The following is a 15,342-nucleotide window of genomic DNA, read 5'->3' on the forward strand; positions in this document are numbered from 1 at the left end:
GACCGGTGTGTGCCATCGAGTTCCCCGTCGTCACCAATCTGGCCTATTATACTCTTGTCATGAATTAAGCTTTGGTCTGTTAACAGATCTGGAAAACATTTGTGGGATCCAAGGTGCAGGGCTACTTTAACTTTAACATGACATCTCTACTTTATTCCAAAATACAATGATTAAACTAGAAATCTAAACTCACTCACAATAAATTGCGACTATCTATGAAAGCAATGGTAGACTATAGTACAATGTGGGGCCAGCAACTCTGGGGTTTCTAGCTGAAGTAACATTTGAGGTCATGGTATTTCACTGGGAGGGCTTCCACTCGCCCTCCCAGGGTTTTTAATTTGAAAGTGTGATGACCAATTCTTTCTACAATCTGGAATGGGCCTACCCACAAAGCTTGAAACTTTGTGTGTTTGCCTTTGTCCTCATGAGCCCAGTCCCATTTGAGCACAAGGTCCCCTACCTCAAATTTGTGGGACCCTATGGATTTCCTATCAAACCATCTTTTGATCCAACCTTGGTGGATGGCGAACTTCTCCTTAGTTTTAGACCTTTCCTCCTGTAGTTTTACCAAGGTATTGATTCAACTTTGTATAGATGGGCACGGGGTGCCCTGCAACTCTTGAGCTACCCTGAGGGTGGGGAGATACAGATTGGGTGGTAGGATGGCTTCTTTTCCATATACCAGGAAATACGAGGATGTGTTGATTGAGGTTTTGGAAGTGACCTGATCAACCCAAAGAGCGTTACTGAGGACCTTGTGCCAATTCTTCTACTGCGAGAGCAAGGTTTTCTTGATAATAGGAATGAGGTTCTTGTTGGTTGATTATACCAGGCCTTTTCCTTGGGGATAGGAATTAGCCGAATGTTTTAATGTGATATTGTTTTCTAGAGCAAAATCATATAATTTCAAAGATGAAAAGTAAGTAGTGTTATCAAAAACAAGGGAGGTTGGAACACCGAACCTGGCCACGATGTATTGGTTAATAAAAGATATTACCTCATCGTCGTTAACCTTTCGTAATGGGATTGCTTCTACCCATTGGGTGAAATAGTCGGTGGTTGGGAGTATGTACCTATGATGCTTTGACAAGTTAGGGATGATCTCACATATGACATCCAGACCCCATTGTTGAAAAGGTTCCTCGACTACTATGGGTTGCAGAGGAGCATATGACCTTGCCTGTCTACCTGCATGTTTTTGGCAAATCGGACACTTTCGTACATAGGCATGAACGTCTTTGAATAGAGTGGGCCAGTAAAAACCTGCCCTCATGACCTTGTGAGTCAGGTGTCTCCTACATAACGATCCCCTTCTGGTTTGTCATGTAGATCTTTCACCACCCATTGATCTTCCCTGTATTCTAGACATATTAGTAACACACCGAGGTGATGCTTCCCAAAAAGGTTCCCCTGGACTATCTGATATGAGGTGACTTTAAGCCTGGTGGCTCTCTATTTAGTGGACATGGCTTCAGGAAAGGACCCCTGCATTAGGTATTGTTTTAAATCAGCATACCATGTTGACAAGTCATATGAGCCGAGGGGTTCATTGTGGTAAATTTCAATATCGTGCTCCCATCCTTCTATTTCCTGAGCCCTTCAATCAAACTCTGTGTCCTGATGATCTTCAGCCTCGGCGAACAATTTACATAGACCATGCCCTTTTACGATGTGGGAGGGCTTAAATTCTAAATCATATTCTTGGAGGTATGTCATCCAATTGGCTCTTCTCTCCCCCAGCTCTTGTTGTACAAAGAGGGGTCTGACTATAGGATGGGGAACCATCACAATGACGTGGTTCTTTAGGATGTATGGCCTGAAGTGTTTCACTACTTTGTAAACAGCGTAAGCCTGCTTATCGATGTCTGGGTAGTTTAGCTCAATGCCTCGAAGTCCTGTAGTCATGAATGATATAGGATGTTCTTCATGATCGCATTCCTTTTGGGTAAGGACAGCGGTCAATGATGAATCTGAAGCGAAAGTGTACAAGATAAAATCTTTGTTGAAATCGAGATTTGAAAGGGAAGGTGCTTCTGCAATAGTTGTTTTAATCCAATCAAAATATTCCTTTTCTTCCTGATCCCATTTGAAAACTATATATTTCTTTATTATGTTCTGGAAAGGTTTAAAAATTTGTGCAAAATCTAAAATAAACTTGCGAAGGAAATTAATTTTTTCGAGGAAAGATTGCATACCTTTCTTAGAGTTCAGCTAAGGGGTATGTGCTATGGATTTTACATGGTCTAGGTCGACGGTGATTCCTTTCTTGGTGATGATGTGGCCTAGCAGGTTACCTTCTGAAACCGCAAATATTCTCTTCTTAGTGTTGAGAGAGATCTCATATTTCCGGCATCTTTCAAAAATCTGTTTCAAGTGTTGTAGATGGTCACTTCTTCTTCTTTTTTAAACGGTGAAGTCGTCTAGGTATACCACCACACTCTGACCCATTAACCCTCGAAAATTGATATACATAGCCATATGGAAAGTCTCCCCAGTGTTTATGAGTCTGAATGCAATACGGAAAAATGTGAATATCCCCCACTTCGTTTGGAATGTTTTATTAATCTGGTCTGGTTCTGATACCAAAACCTAATTGTAACCGGAGAATCCATCCAGTAGAGAAAATACCTCGGCTCCTGAGATGGTTTGGAGGATTTGCTCCATGGAGGGAATTTGGTAGTTATCTTTGTCCAATGCCTGATTAAGGTTTCAGAAATCGACGCATAGGCATATTTCTTCGGATTTTTTCCTTACTGGCACCAGATTAGATACCCATGTTGAGTGTCTGACCTTGAAAATAATGTGGGCATCCAGCAATTTCTTTAACTCCTTTTGTATGAGGGGTTACAATGTGGGGTACACCTTCCTCAGTTTCTGCTGAAATGGTTTGACTCCCTCTCTCATAGGGATAACACACTGAATAATCTGAGTATCATATGCCTTCAAGTCATCATAAGTCCAAGGAAAGACATCGCAATAGTTCCAAAAAAAACTGATGAAAGCCTGTGTTTCCTCTGGGGTGAACCATGTTCCCAAGTTAAATGTACTTGGGATTAGACTTAGTTTCAAGATTGATTTTCCCATGCAAGAGAGTGGAACTATGCGTCTTGGCATTTGGCGGACCTCTGAAATGATTCTGAAGGTCAAAAAAAATTTCCAATGACACCACTCCTTTTGGTGAGGGATCTCCCTTCCAGGAATCTGCCTCATCTTGTAATTATTTCTCATGTTCCTCTTCATTGATAGCTGCATCTTTGAATACTTCCACGTTTTCCATGAATTCCAGGATCTGTTGGTCATCATTGAACATGTGCAAGTTAGTTATGTTGTCTGGTACTACTGGTTTATACATAATTTCAATAGAAAAACCATCTCTAAGGGGTGTGAACCTAACTGTGGCATTAGCTAGAGTATCAGCAACAGTGTTGTTAAACCTAGGAATAGACATGACATTGAAAGCTTTAAAAGAATTTATGAGATGACATACCTCTTGCTAGTAGTTCTTCAAATGCAGGGACAAACAATGGATGGTATTGTGTACCTGTCTCATAATGATTTCCGAAGCCCCAATTACTTTCAGGAAGTTTGCTCTTAAGTCGATAGCCTTTTTTAGGCTGAGCACCAATGCCTCATATTCTGTAGTGTTTTTGGTACATTGGAATTCTAACCTGCATGAGATCAAAAATCTATCCCCTTTCGGATTTAGTAGGACGCATCCTGTCCCTGCTCCATCGTGGGTTTTTTAACCATCATAGTACAATGTCCATGTCTCCGTGTTGGGGGAAGGTAAACCTGACGTTTGTAAGTTTAAGCAAAAATTTTCTTCACCGTGGCTCAAGGTTTGCATGGGGATTTCAACCTGGGTATCCGGGGAAGCAGTCGATGTTTGAGGGTGATAGCACCCGAATGAAGATTCAAGGAGGCATTTTCGTAGATCTTGTTGTGCATAAATGATTGGCTCATTGGAGCTTTCAAGTTTGGTTACAGTATGTTTCATACAAGGCTCACTATTTTTCCTCATCTAGTTATTCCTTCTTTTGTAAGGCAGCCACAAATGAGACCAATCTGTGGAGAATTAGCCCTATAGGTTGCAAGACCAATCTCTGCTGAGAAGAAGACTGTAAGCTTCTGGGATGTCCACAACAATTATGTCGATGCACTGGTGCAATCGGGAATCAAAAGATAACCGAATGATGGCATTATTTAATTCTCCTATGGTGAATACTTGAGACCTGTCAAGTTGGATAATTTTGGCGTAAGTTTTTTCTGGTTGAATATTCAGTTTCTTGCATACTAACCAGGGCATAATGTTGGTTGGTGCGCCAAAATCGACGAGGCAGTTGTGGACATTGAAATTAAACATTTCGAAGGTTAAGAAGAATAGGGGATTTGAGCTTCTCGAGTTGGTGTTTGCGGCATTTACTATAGCTTGGAGGTCGACCACAGTTGGGGATCGGGCTACGGAATATCCCTTGTTTGATGTAGAGGATTTAATAGGGGCAGGGGAGAGAGAGAAGGCTTTGACTATTAGCTCACGCTGAGCAGTCAATTTGCACAACTCGAATAATGAGATATTAGCTCGCGTTTTCTTCAAATCTTTGATGATATTATAATCTAAATCTGCAGGTAAAGATTCTGGGATTGTGCATGATGTTGTCGTGCTGGTCTTAGTGGTAACCCCTTTAGATGCATCCTTAGGTGTGGAGGAATTCCTTTTCACGTTGCCTGGTGATTTGTTCGGGCATAGATCATCCGTTCCTCTAGGTGAGGAGGAAGATGGTTGGCTGGTATCAGTCGAGCATAAGATCCTATGCAACAAAACCCTTTTCTTGTCTTCCAGGGAAGGTTCCACTACAGTGCCTTTACTCCTGAGATTGTAACTTTTTGGAGGCTTTTGGGGAATCTCCCAGACAAAGGCTTCTTGTGTAGTGCACACTCTCCTCCCTCGATGACCTTGAAAGTTAACACAGCGGATGGGGAGTCGTCACCAAGGGGAGGAACATCTTCTCCCAACTCGTCAGTTTCCTCTTCTACTTCCTCGAAGGTCTGGTCTTCTAAGAATTGGGTGACAACGGCGGTCATATTACGGAGCCATTGTGGGCAGGTTTTTTTGGAGTGTGAGGCCTGGTGGAAACTGTAAAATTTATCTTTTCCTAACTCTTCCACGTTGAAGGTTGAGCTGGGATTTTGCGAGACTTTAGGGGTAAGATTATTGGTCTTCTGGAAAAATGGCTTAGCGGGCTTGGACCCTCCCGAAGAATCACTAGTTCTTCACTTTAGCTCAGATACTTCATTAGTTAGCTATTTTAGAGATTTGGTAAGTCCCTCGAAATCAAAGGAGTCTTTATCCTTGTCTGTCGTTTTACTTAAGGAGGCCTGGTTTTTCTTACCGGAGGACTTTTTATCGTCTATCTACTCATTTTCCAAGGTGTCGATCAAAAGAATATCCTTTTTTACCTCGAGCACCGCAGAAAAATTATCAACCAGAGTGAGCTTTGCTTCACACTTAACGAATACGGCAATGTCCCACGACAGGACCCTTGTGTAATAATCAATCGTGATGGAATCATCGAGGGCTACATCCATGGGGAATTTGTTCAAAATAGTGGTGACACATTGATTAAAATATTTTACCTTCTCCTTCTTATGGAATTTCAGCATGCTAAGCTTGGTGAGGAGCATAGAAGGTGTCTTATCTTCTAAAAAATTGTCCAGAAAGGATTTTTGGAACTCGTCCCATGTTCGGATGGAGGCGACAATTAGCACTGAATACTAAGTGGCCTGCTTTATTTTCAAGGGTATTCGGTAATAAGCGACATGCTATGTCGTTGAACTGGACCTTCATCATTTGCAAAGCCAAGTAGAAATTGCTAATGTGGTCATCGGCTAAGGTCCCTTTCTCCAAGTCGAACTTTGGGAGATGCTTCTCAGATTGTCGATGCATATCATGAAGAATTCCTCTAAGGTTTAAAGGGGATTGAGCCATCCAGGCTAGCAGCAGGGGACAGTGGTTTTCTCTAGGGTTGAAAAGGAGGCGGCAATCATTGCCTTTTGATTCACTATCTGTGCTTGACCCCCCGCTGGTGCGAGGGGGGTGCCTACCTTCTCTTATTAGCACTCTGAGGTGTCCTAGGTCTCTAGTGTTTCTCACATTCTGGGTGTTTCTTAGGTTTCTTATGAGATGCTGATTGTTGTAGAAGTTTATGCGGTCCCTAAGGTAGTCCCTCGCTCCTTGTCCCAAGATCGCATGTGTGCCCCCGGTGAGAGGTTGATTGTTAACGGGGGTTTCCTCAGTGATTTGTTGGTTGTTCTCGTGTATTTCCTCTCTATGTATTCAATTATTCTCACGAGTAAAGGTATTCTTACGCTCCCCTTCTTCATCTTCATGTTGTCTTTCCAATCCTTCAATAGATAGTCTCTCAACGGCATCCGCATAGTCATCCAGGGCTAAGCCGATTAACTGCGATATGGAGTCAACCAGGACACCTTGACATGTATGTTGATGGTTGGAGGTGTGAGAGTTGGCTAGGGAGTTAGTGGTGGGGATACATCTTAGACCCCTCCCGAATTGGCGTGTGATAGGGCGTAGATCCCTGAGTTGTTCACTAGTGACTTCATACATGGGGAGCTCCTCTCCTCTAGGGGTGTCTTCAAGGAGGAGAATATGGGGTTCTTCCTGGAGTGGCTTAGTGAAGGGTGGCCCGAAAGGAGGATTATATCATATCTCAAGGGGCGTGGGAGGCCGAGGTTGATTACTTCCTTGATGGGAAGTCTCTATGTGAGGAGGGATTTAGTGCTTGCCATGCCCTGCTTCTAGCACCAAAATCTGTTAATGGTCTCAAATTCTACACCAACATTCAAGGGGACCTCTCTAGTGTAGGTTCCCAAGTAGAGCCTACACCAAGTGTGCTGGAGATCCCTTCTGGTATGTAGGCTCGGTTGTCGTTCAGTTTTGTGGAGCTAGCTTCGGACAGAGGTGGGATATAAACTTAGTAGAATATATGAGCTCCAATAAACACAAGAGAATAATTGGAAAATACCCTGTACCATATATACCATGAATAGCAAAAAATGTAAACAACACAATCTTATATAAAGTTACTATTAGCAGGGCTTTAGATAAGACTTGTGCATACTAGATAAATAACGCTTAACGATTTTAAATTAGTTCACAACAATCAACCATTTATAAGCGTACATAATTGTGCAGTCAAAACAGATTATACTAATGCCAAAAGAAATAGTTCATTGGCACGAGCATAGAATTAGTAAGATAAATACCATTCTTACGTAGCAAAACCAGATTTGAAGTATGCATGTGGGGAGTCCTCACATCAAATAGCTTTCAGGAACATATGATCCATCAACTGAGGAAAATATTCATGGCACAGAAATTTGAAGAACTCAATAGTGAATACCTACAATTAACTCTTGTATTAACTAGAAGGACAACAATCCTCTCAAGTAATTTATATGTGTATCTCCAAAATAGTCCTCAACAAAAAGCCCTTACAAATGAGGCATGAGGTTACATTTATAGGATAAGAGTGACCCTTGGTCTACTCCTGACTCTTGGGCTTTCTCATGAACTTTCACCTACCATATGACTTTTGGCATTCAATGTGACCTTTCACATTCACAGGGAATTCTGTGCTACCGTAGTACGCAATGTTATACAAAAGGAAAAATGACTACCATCCTAATTAACTAATCTACAGATGGCAAGTTCCAGAATGTTTAGCCTGAGCTTTTCTATCAGGTAAGTGCGCCATATGTTGTATTCCGCTGCGATGGGAGAGATCTGTGGCTAGCCTTCATCATGTCGGTGTAAGCATTCCAGTGCGTCCAGGAGAAGGGTATTTTGTTTGTCATGTACATGATTATTCAAGGTACCTAACTTGGTGTAGAGCCTCACTAGTTCTACTATGTAAAGCTTGATATTTTCTCTTGAGATCGACATATCTCCCGTGCGAGCGGCTTGTCTATATGTCTCTATGAATGCCTGCACCTCATTGTTGATCTCCTCCTAATTTTTTACCTATCCAATCTCTCCTATGGAGGGGGCCCCATGTACTTGGATCACTGATTCCAAACTACTAAACAATTTTCTGTAGGAGGCCAGCACCCTCTCCGCATCTTTGGCCAATTTTTCTCTGGACTGAACTTTGATACGAAGTTGGACCCTGGTATTTTGCATAGCGATCCAATATTTCCAAGGGACTACTATCAGGGCTTCGGGGTATTTTTCAAACCACTCATGTATTTTATCTAATGCGGTCATGGCCTCTTTGAGAATGGAAACCCTTTCTTTTGAGTGAGTTTGAATGGTCACTATGGGTGTTATAGTGTGGTGCATTTTTGTCATTTCTTCATACACTATTACCATAGTCTCCCTTAGGATCTATGTTTCTAATGTGACTACCGCTTGGAATTTAGCTGAGCTTGTGTGTAATAAGCAGAGTGTCACATTTTCCTCCTCCATCCTTCTCTTCCCTTGTTCCACAGCGGTGGCCCTTTGCTCAGATGTGTATAGCTTGTTTTGCAAATTTGCAATTTGCTTACTCATTCGGGCTACATTGTGTTCTGTGGCAGCCACAAATGTTGTTCCGACAGAGGCGATCATTTGAGGATTTGTTGTGATATTTGGCACAATATCCATTGCCGTAGTTACTGATAATGGGGCAGCTAGGTTCCTACTTTAAGATGTCTTCCTCTCCTGTATAATTTTGAGTTTTACTTCATCAAATGTGATTTTAGTTAGATATAGAACCTCTTCGTCTTGCTCTTTTGAGATTCCTAGCTCTTGGAGGGGAAAGTGTCCACCAGTGAGGGGAGTAATGGGAGGTACATCCAAAGGAGGAAGCTCACTTTGTCCTGATGCTGAGTCGACTTCTTTGCTTGTCTCTCCTTGTTCCTTTACCTTAGCTTCATTTTCCCTATCTATCCTAAGCTCCTCCTCCTATTGCCTCTTTTCCCCTTCTTCTATTGCACGTTTCCTTTCTAGCTCCTCCTCCATGTTCTTTAGTTCTTGTTCTAATATTTATTGTTCCTCTTGGTTTTTATTTGCAGCTTCTTTTTCTTGTCTTTGCTTTTCAGCTTCTTCTTGCCTTTTCCTCTATATCTCATCTTGTAATCTTTTTTCTTCCTCCTACGGCCTTTTCTCGTCTTCTTGCCTTTTCTTCTCTATCTCATCCTGCACTTTCCTTTCTTCTTCTTGCCGCCTTTTCTCTTCCGCTTGTTTTCTCCTTTTCTCGTTCTAGCTATGGTTGCCGGATTCCTGTGATTGTTTTCTCTCCAGTTCTCTTTTCCTCTTTAGCTCTTGCTTCTTTCTTTCCAATTTGGCATTTCTTTGTATGAGCGTAACTTCTTCTTCCTCGTTTCCGCTTAGGGGGTCTTCAACTGCTTTTCTTTTTCGCTTCCCTAATTCCTTGGCTCCCTTTGGTGTTCTTTCTCCAAGGCTTACATCCTCCTGGAAATCATCAAGGAGCTCATATTTTATGGCCTATTGCTCACTAGGGCTGATTTCCCTTGTGGAGTTATACCAATTCCTAATCTCATCCTCGAGATCCTTCCTGGTGTGGGCACAACTAAATTTTGCCTTCTTGCACAAGTGACTGACAGTAATCAAGGCGAGGTCACAAGATAGCTGAGAGGTTGGAGGTGCAACTATGCAACCTTGTGACCCGCGAGTCATTGTGGTCTCAATGGTTGCCATGGTCGCAATTATCGGTGATAGTCACGTTCCAACTCGACGACCAACCTACCAATGCGGGAACTGGCGACTTGGCTTAACTTGGTTAAAATATTGGATTTCTCTTCAGGTTTACTGACACTAACGAACCTTCGAGCAGGACCTGGCGAGGCAGATCTTAGACCTAATGTAGGGACTCCAAAAAATTTAATGGTTACCCGAATTTTTAGGGGTGTTGTTGCCACAGCTACAACAATTTGCGATTCCATGGAAGAATCTAGGATCTTTGATGTTTACGGGCCTCGCTTAAGGGGAATTAAGTAAATATCACTTCATGGAGCTGCAGGTCCCACTGATGGTATTCCAGGCCTCCCTTTCGAACTTGGTCAGTTGTCCCGACTGGCCTAACATGATCTTTGCACACGCAATAGGGCACTACCTCCTATTGTCTTGGACCCAAAAGGGAAACTGAAGTTATAATATGAGTTTTGAGGTATTCCTTCTATAGTGGTAATGGTACTCTGGTGTTGATATGCTGCCAGTGAACCTGAACAATACCCCGACGGAGTCACTACCTAGAAATCGCAAACCTTGTTCCACTGCGAGCGAGCCTAGTCAGTACTCCGGTGGATTCGTTGCTTCACCTCTTTGCATAGGAAGTATTTCTCAGTCCTTTAGCCCTTATTATGAAAATATGTAGGTGCTCATTGGCACTTATTTTGCCTGTGCATATATGCACTTATTTAATGAAGGCTTAAAGCCTAGGCGAACGAGGGATCCTGACTTATTTGACTTGCAAAGAGGTTGTTTCTAGTTTTTTAGAGTCCTTATTGTTTTCCCAGGATATATGTATACTCATTACTGGCTTCTTCAGTTTCTCTTTCATTCCCTGGACTGCGGGTGAGCTAGAAAGACTTCAAGAATTTTTGACCATGTAAGTAGTGGGGATAGACTGACGTGGGCGCTAATGAGGACCTGTGCGTGCCATCAAGTACCCCGTCGTCACCAATCTAGCCTATTATACTCTTGTCATGACTTAAGCTTTGGTCTGTTAACAGATCTGGAAAACATTTGTGGGATCCAAAGTGTAGGGATACTTTAACTTTAACCTGCCATCTCTACTTTATTCCAAAAGACAACGATTAAAATAGAAATCAAAACTCACTGACAATAAATGGCGACTATCTATGAAAGCAATGGTAGACTGTAGTACAATGTGGGGCCAGAAACTATGGGGTTGCTAGGTGAAGTAACGTTTGAGGTCATGGCCATTCACTGGGAGGGCTTCCACTCGCCCTCCCAGGGTTTGTAATTTGAAAGTGTGATGACCAATTTTTTCTACAATCTAGAATGGGCCTACCCACAAAGCTTGAAACTTTGTGTGTTTTCCTTTGTCCTCATGAGCCCAGTCCCATTTGAGAACAAGGTCCCCTACCTCAAATTTGTGGGACCCTACAAATTTCCTATCGAACCATCTTTTGATCCAGCCTTGGTGGATGGCGAACTTCTCCTTAGTTTTAGACCTTTCCTCCTCTAGTTTTACCAAGGTATCGATTTGACTTTGTATAGATGGGCACGGGGTGCCCTACAACTCTTGAGCTAGCCTAAGGGTGGGGAGATACATATTGGGTGGTAGGATGGCTTCTTTCCTGTATACCAGGAAATACGGGGATGTGTTGATTGAGGTTTTGGAAGTGACCTGATCAACCCAAAGAGCGTTACTGAGGACCTTGTGCCAATTCTTTTGCTGCGAGAGAAGGGTTTTCTTGATAATAGAAATGAGGTTCTTGTTGGTTGATTCTACCAGGCCTTTTCCTTGGGGATAGTAATTAGCTGAATGTTTTAATGCGATGTTATTTTCTAGAGAAAAATCATATAATTTCAAAGATGAAAAGTAAGTAGTGTTATCAAAAACAAGGGAGGTTGGAACACCGAACCTGGCCATGATGTATTGATTAATAAAAGATATTACCTCATCGTCGTTAACCTTTCGTAATGGAATTGCTGCTACCCATTGGGTGAAATAGTCGGTGGTTGGGAGTATGTACCTATGATGCTTTGACAAGTTAGGGATGATCTCACATATGATGTCCAGACCCCATTGTTGAAAAGGTTCCTCGACTGTTATGCGTTGCAGAGGAGCATATGACCTTGCCTTTCTGCCTGGATATCTTTGGCAGATCGGACACTTTCGTACATATGCATGAGCATCTTTGAATAGAGTGGCCAGTAGAAACCTGCCCTCATGACCTTGTGAGTCGTGGCGTCACCTACATAATGACCCCCTTCTAGTCTGTCATGTATATCTTTCAACACCCATTGAGATTCCCCGTATTCTAAACATATTAGTAACACACCGAGGTGATGCTTCTTGAAAAGGTTCCCCTGGACTATCTGATATGAGGTGGCTTTAAGCCTGATGGCTCTCCTCTGTTTAGCAGACATGGCTTCAGGAAAGGACCCCTACATTAGGTATTGTTTTAAATCAGCATACCATGTTGACGAGTCATGTGAGCCGAGGGGTTCATTGTGGTACATTTCAATCTCGTGCTCCCATCCTTCTATTTCCTAAGCCCGTCGATCAAACTCTGTGTCCTGATGATCTGCAGCCTCGGCAGCCAGTTTACATATACCATGCCCTTTTACAGTGTGGGAGGGCTTAAATCATAAATCATATTCTTGGAGGGATGTCATCCAATTGGCTCTTCTCTCCCCCAGCTCTTGTTGTACAAAGAGGGGTCTGACTGTAGGATGGGGAACCCCTTGGAGTCCTGTACTCATGAATGATATAGGATGTTCTTCATGATCGCATTCCTTTTGGGTAAAGACTGCAACCAATGATGAATCTGAAGCAAAAGTGTACAAGATAAAATCTTTGCTGAAATCAAGGCTTGAAAGGGAAGGTGCTTCTGCAATAGCTGCCTTAATCCAATCAAAATATTCCTTTTCTTCCCGATCCCATTTGAAAATTTTATTTTTCTTTATTATGTTCTGTAAAGGTTTAACAATTTGTGCAAAATCGAAAATAAACTTGTGAAGGAAATTAATTTTTCTGAGGAAAGATTGCATACCTTTCTTGGTGTTTGGCTAAGGGATCTGTGCTATGGCTTTTACACGGTCTGGGTTGACAGTGATTCCTTTCTTGGTGATGATGTGGCCTAGCAGGTTGCCTTCTAAAACCGCAAATACGCTCTTCTTAGGGTTGAGAGAGATCTCATATTTCCGGCATCTTTCAAAAATCTATTTCAAGTGTTGTAGATGGTCACTTCTTCTTCTTTTTTAAACAGTGAAGTCGTCTAGGTAGACCACCACACTCTGACCCATTAACCCTCGAAAATCAATATAAATATCCCTCTGGAAAGTCACTGCAGCGTTTATGAGTCTGAATGGCATACGGAAAAATGTGAATGTCCCCCACTTCATTAGAAATGTTATCTTAATCTAGTCTGGTTCTGATACCAAAACCTGACTGTAACCGGAGAATCCATCCAGTAGAGAAAATACCTCGGCTCCTGAGATGGCTTGGAGGATTTGCTCCATCGAGGGAATTGGGTAGTTATCCTTTTCCAATGCCTGATTAAGATTTCGGAAATCGACACATAGGCGTATTTCTTCGGATTTTTTCCTTACTGGCACCAAATTAGATACCCATGTCGGGTGTCTGACCTTGAAAATAATGTGGGCATCCAGCAATTTCTTTAACTCCTTTTGTATGAGGGGTTCCAAAGCGGGGTACACCTTCCTTAGTTTCTGTTGAAATGGTTTGACTCCCTCTCTCGTAGGGATAACACACTGAATAATCTGAGTATCATATGCCTTCAGGTCATCATTAGTCCAAGCAAAAACATCATGGTACTTTCGCAACAAACTGATGAAAGCCTGTCTTTCCTCTAGGGTGAACCATGTTCCTAAGTTAAATGTACTTGGGATCAGACTCAGTTTCAAGATTGATTTTCCCATGCAAGAGAGTGGAACTATGAATCTTGGCATTTGGCAGACCTCGGAAATGCTTCTGAAGGTCAAACAATTTTTCCAATGACACTACTCCTTTTGGTAAGGGATTTCCCTTCTGGGAATCTACCTCATATTGTAATTATTTCTCATGTTCCTCTTCGTTGATAGCCACGTCTTTGAATACTTCCACGTTTGCCATGAATTCCAGGATCTGTTGGTCATCATTGGACATGTGCAAATTATTTATGTTGTCAGGTACTACTGGTTTATACATAATTTCAATAGAAAAACGATCTCTAAGGGGTGTGAACCTAGCTGCAGCATTAGCTAAAGTATTAGTAGCAGCGTTGTTAAACCTAGGAATAGATGTGACATTGAAAACTTTAAAATAATTTATGAGATGCCATACCTCTTGCTGGTAGTTCTTCAAATGCAGGGACAAACAATGGATGGTATTGTGTACCTGTCTCGTAATGATTTCCAAAGCCCTAATTACTTTTAGGAAGTTTGCTCTTAAGTTGATAGCCTTTTTTAGGCCGAGCACCAATGCCTCATATTCTGTAGTGTTTTTGGTACATTGGAATTCTAACCTACATAAGATCAAAAATCTATCCCCTTTGGGATTTAGTAGGACACATCCCGTCCCTGCTCCATCATGGGTTTTTGAACCATCATAATACAATGTCCACTTCTCTGTGTTGGGGGAAGGTAAACCTGATGTATGTAAGTTTAAGGAAAAATTTTCTTCACCATGGCTTGGGGTTTGCATGGGGATTCCAACCTAGGTATCCGGGGAAACAGTCGATGTCTGAGGGTGATAGCACCCGAATGAAGATTCAAGGAGGCATATTCGCAGATCTTTTTGTGCATAACTGATTGGCTCATTGGAGCTTTCAAGGTTGGTTACAGTATGTTTCATACAAGGCTCACTATTTATCCTGATCTAGTTATTCATTCCTTTGTAAGGCAGCCACAAATGAGACCAATCTGTTGAGAATTAGCCCTGCAGGTTGCAAGACCAATCTCTGCTGAGAAGGCCGTAAGCTTCTGGGATGTCCACGATGATTATTTCAATGCACTAGTGCAATCGAGAAACAGAAGATAACTGAATGATGACATTATTTAATTCTCCTATGGCAAGGACTTGAGACCTGTCAAGTTGGATAATTTTGGCGTCAGCTTTTCTGGTTGAATATTCAGGTTTTTGCATACCGACCAGGGCATAACGTTGGTTGATGCGCCAGAATCGATAATGCAGTTGTGGAAATTGAAATTAAGCATTTCGAAGGTTAAGAAGAATGGGGGAGTTGAGCCTCTCGAGTTTGTGTTTGCGGCATTTACTATAGCTTGGAGGTCGACCACAGCTGGGGATTGGGTTACAGAATATCCTTTGTTTGACGCAGAGGGTTTAACAGGGGCAAGGGAGAGAGTGAAGGCTTTGACTATTAGCTCACTTTGAGTGGTCAATTTGCACAACTCGAATAATGAGATATTAGCTCACGTTTTCTTCAAATATTTGATGATATTATAATCTAAATCCGCTGGTAAAGATTCTGGCATTGTGCGCGATGTTGTCGTGGTGGTCTTAGTGGTAACCCATTTGCATGCATCCTTAGTTGTGGAGGAGTTCCTTTTTGCATTGCCTGGTAATTTGTTCGGGCATAGATCATCCATTCCTCTAGGTGAGGAGGAAG

The 15,342-nt window shown here is 42.1% G+C and overlaps 1 pseudogene; it reads left to right on the forward strand.

Annotated features, from left to right (window-relative positions):
* The window catches only part of LOC149159141 (WUSCHEL-related homeobox 11-like), a 39,042-nt pseudogene extending 23,935 nt beyond the window's left edge, over positions 1–15,107 (forward strand).
* Positions 15,108–15,342: the final 235 nt, after the last annotated feature.

Source organism: Pinus tabuliformis, chromosome 5_2 (genome assembly GCF_031772625.1).
Source record: "Pinus tabuliformis cultivar Carrire ecotype Pingquan chromosome 5_2, CPIR1, whole genome shotgun sequence".
In the NCBI taxonomy this organism is placed as follows: Eukaryota; Viridiplantae; Streptophyta; class Pinopsida; order Pinales; family Pinaceae; genus Pinus; species Pinus tabuliformis.